The sequence below is a fragment of the Palaemon carinicauda genome, chromosome 28, assembly GCF_036898095.1.
Source record: "Palaemon carinicauda isolate YSFRI2023 chromosome 28, ASM3689809v2, whole genome shotgun sequence".
NCBI classification, from domain to species: Eukaryota; Metazoa; Arthropoda; class Malacostraca; order Decapoda; family Palaemonidae; genus Palaemon; species Palaemon carinicauda.
Window position 1 is genome coordinate 84,764,113 of NC_090752.1, and position 4,475 is coordinate 84,768,587.

General features: G+C 38.3%; 1 pseudogene; it reads right to left on the reverse strand.

Moving 5' to 3' along the window:
* Nucleotides 1-704: 704 nt before the first annotated feature.
* LOC137621911 (piggyBac transposable element-derived protein 4-like) lies at nt 705-1,911 on the reverse strand (annotated as a pseudogene).
* Between the last annotated feature and the right edge of the window lie 2,564 nt (nt 1,912-4,475).

Here is a 4,475-nt window from a genome sequence, read left to right on the forward strand (position 1 = left end):
GCGTTGAGTTTTGTGGCGAAGAGGTCCATTATCGGCGACCCCCACTTCAGGATAACCATCTGAGCCACTTCTGGGTGTAGGGACCATTCCGACCCTACCACTTGGCCCATCCTGCTGAGGCCGTCGGCTAGGACGTTCCTCTTCCCTGGAATGAACCTGGCTGTGACCTCCATTCGCTCCTTTGCGGCCCATTCCAGGATCTTTATCGTGAGACTGCACAACTTTTTCGACTTTAGTCCTCCTTGCTTTTTCACATAGGCTACCACCGTGGCATAGTCGCACATCAGAGCCACCGTGTTTCCTCGGAGAATGTGGACGAATTCTACGCATGCCCTCTGAATCGCCATCAGTTCCAGGACGTTTATGTGAAGGTTCTTTTCTTCGGGGGACCACTTTCCCTTCGCTGATTCGTTGAGAAGATGGGCTCCCCATCCCTCCTTTGATGCGTCCGTGAATAGCAGCATCTCCGGGGGATCAATCGCGATGGCATTCCCTTGACGGTATTCGTCCTGTCGTGCCACCACTTCAGGGTTTTCTCAGTCTCCGAGGACACCGTGACCGTCCTGTCGTGCCACCACTTCAGGGTTTTCTCAGTCTCCGAGGACACCGTGACCATCTTGTGTGCGGACTCCCCCGGGGTCCAAAATTCTTTTAGGTTCCACTGAACCGCTCTTAGTTTGAGTCTCCCCCGGGAGACCAACTTCTCAAACGACACTAAGTGAAAAGCATCCCTTATTTGTCCATTTTAGTGTCTTACGTTCAGATAGGTATGAGTACAACTTGGGTGTCTTTCATGTCTACACCACCCAAGACATGATTGTAGTCATCAACAATATGTGGAACAATTTTGTCAGGTTTGCCTGTTCTGCTTACAGTTTTATAGTCTGCTTTTGAGGAAGTAGATAAAAGAACAGGTGTTTTCTTGCCATCCTTTTAAGTCGCACATAACAAAGGACCCTTTCTACGCTCTGAAACCTCTTTGTTTTTCAATTTTTTCTTTATAGCATCCATAGGCAATCCTTTACGATTAGTGCGAACTGTTCCAGTTGCTGTTGTGCCATTTTGCCTAAGATCTTGAAATAGCTTAGGTGAAGAAAAGTAATTATCAAGACCTAGGTGATGACCACGATGAAATAACCCTGCTTTCTCAAGAAGCCTCATAACAAGGTCATATGTGGTCCCATTATCACTTACTTGCATACCAGCTGTTCCCCTATATATTTCAAAAGCATAAGTATAGCTAGTTCTTGCCTCGCATAAACACCAAACCTTTATCCCAAACCTAGCATGATGCTTGTTTGGCATATACTGTTGCAAATGAGGGGTCTTACCTCTAAAGCCAATAATACTTTCATCAATGGATATTTTGCGTTCAGGGTAATAATGACTTTTGAAAGTTCTCTGGAAGTGATCAATAACTGGTTGTATCTTATACAATTTATATGCTGGGTGATCTGATGGTGGCCTTTTTGAATTGTCTGCAAAATGCAGAAACTTGAGTAAAACTTCAAACCTCTCTCTGTTGAAGTGGTTAGAAAACCCCGGTGTTGTCTGGCTTGGATTCGTACAATCCCAGTAAGATGTCAGGGATTGTTTCTTGTTAAGCCCCATATTCAAAATAACTCCTAAGAAAGCAAACATTTCAAACATTTCATTCACAAATGTTTGACCTTATTTGATCCATAAGTTGACCATAGACCTTTTCTTTTGTTGAAGATACTCAGTATGGGACTGGATCCACTGACTTGCATACAGATTAGTTTCATCAACAATTTTCTGAACAAAACTATCTGTATTAAAAAGCTTCAGGTATTCTATTGGTTGGGCATCGTGTTTTGGGGGATGCATTGGTCCACAATGGCCTGTGAATCTTACAGGAGGTGGTCCAACATCATTGTCTAATACCCTCATCCAGTCTCCTTCATCACTTCTATCACTATCGAGATTATCATCACTTTCATCAATGATACATCATCATTCTCACTTTCATCATCAGTAGAAATATCTTCCTCACTAGTATCACAGCCATCATAATTGCTATCATCATCATCATCCATAATAATCCGTTGTGATAATCTGGAAAGGTGCCCTTATGAAAAGTACTATTATATATATATATATATATATATATATATATATATATATATATATATATATATATATATGTAAATATATCTATATCTATATATATATATATATATATATATATATATATATATATATATATATATGTAAATATATCTATATCTATATATATATATATATATATATATATATATATATATATATATATATATATATGTATTCATATAAATATATACATATATATATATACATATATGTGTGTATACACATAAAATTGAAAGAGGCAACACCAAAGGCCATCTGAGAGAACCGTAAGGGATTTATTGTAGTATATTACAGGGCAATGTAACTTAGGAAAACAACTACTTTTTCTTATAGAAAAAATTACGCTCTCTTCGAAAATGACACTCGTTCCCGTTGCAAATGAGGTTTCAAAAATATATATACATCTCTATCCGGTTTTATTGTAGTGTATTACAGGGCAGTGTAACCTAAGTAAACAACTACTTTTTCTTATAGAAAAAAATACGCTCTCTTCGAAAATGACACTCGTTCCCGTCGCAAATGAAGTTTCAGAAATATATATATCTATATCCTACGATAATGGGGGACCCCCAGTGGGAACTCGGGGTTTTGGTTGGGGAAAACATACTGGGGAAATGATATATAATCGTAAAACAAGCCTTTTCTTCTTTATACATTACCTTCTTGAATGTATTATAATCGGAGGAAAATACAAAACAGTATATCTGGATGGCGCCGTAGCAAAGATTATTTCATGAAAAAATACAGTAACTAGTGCTGCCAACGTCTGATGTAGATCAAATGTTAGCATTCCGTGCTAACATTAGCATCCGTACGTACGTATGTTCGCGCATACCAGTTTTCGATCTGCGCAAAAATTCCCTCCACCTGCGCAGAAGCTTTTCTCCCTCCAATTACTCGTTCTATTATCGTATACCTTTTAAAATCATCTCATTTTATATTCCCATTCAATATTATTTACCATACATTCCATTTTATCTTCCTATATTGGGTTTATTTCTTTTGTTATTTCCTTTTCACTCCCAAGTTTCATATAACTACTTGCTCTGGACTACTTTCCCTATTTAGTTCATTCATGTTGACCCTCTAGACTCCGTTGTTTTTCCCTTAACCAATTACGAACCGATACGTATTCAAAGTTTACACAAGGGGGTTGTCAACTGATATTTCCCTATCCCCCTTCCTTTATCTCTCTGAGTGGTCTTGTTCATACCCCTTCCACCAAATCCTTTTCCCTTGAAACCTTTGTCCTATTAAGGTGTCCGTCATTTCGAGTGAGATTTTTCTTTTCGTATTTTGCGATGGAGGAAGTTATAGAAACTTGTAACGGCTGCAGTATTCCGTACCTAAAAGCATTTGCTAAATTCCATGGTGATTTTTATGATTCTTCAACCAGTGTTGATAATTTCCTAAAAGCACACAACGTAACTCCTCAACTCTTACAGTGCCCCAAGTGCCTTTCCCTCCTACCTTACAGGAAAGTCATTCACGTGTTTTGTTGCAATACTAAATCTAACATACCTAAAACCAAAAAGAAACGTCGTTGTGGTTATACCGTTACTTCTTAAAAAGGTATATTTTTGGGAAAGAGTCGTCTACCCCCATGGTAGATAATATTATTTGCAAACCACTTTTTACATAAACATTGGCCCCATAACCATCCTCATCCCAGTCATAGGAGTTAAGCCGTCAGTCTCACCCTCCCGTGATCCGCAAGTTTCGACGTTTTTTTCATAAAGGTAAGTCATTCCTCAATAGTCATTATATGTGTTTTGTGACCGGGGAACTCGTAGGTTAGGTTAGGTGGGTTTGTTAGGTTCTGTGCCCTTTTTGTACTTTTTATATATTTTGTAAAACTTATATGGGAAAATTATTTAAAATTCGTATGGAAAGATCTAATTTAATGTTACTGTTCTTAAAATATTTCATTTTGATTGTATTATTTCTCTTGCAAACGGTAACTATGAAGGATTATATTTTGAGCAAGTATGCGACGTAGGAGGAGATGATGATGATGATGATGAATGTAAAGTTGGACACAAGAGTACCTGGCACACGTCGCTCTGAGGAAGTGCCTCCGGTCACACCCTTACTTCACGGCGAGTAACCAAACAGATAGGGTAGGGAGAGATGGCAGAGGTGGTGCACTGTTAAATATTTGCCATTAAAAAAAATGTAAAAATTCTGGCATAAATATTGCCAGACATTTACAGTTTTAATAACGGATATATTGACGGAAAGGAGTGATATTACGGTCACCAACGCGTAAAGATAATAACAAAGTAGGGTAAAATTACAGTCGCCTGTATTTTACTGAAATACAGCTGAGAACCGTATATTTTTAC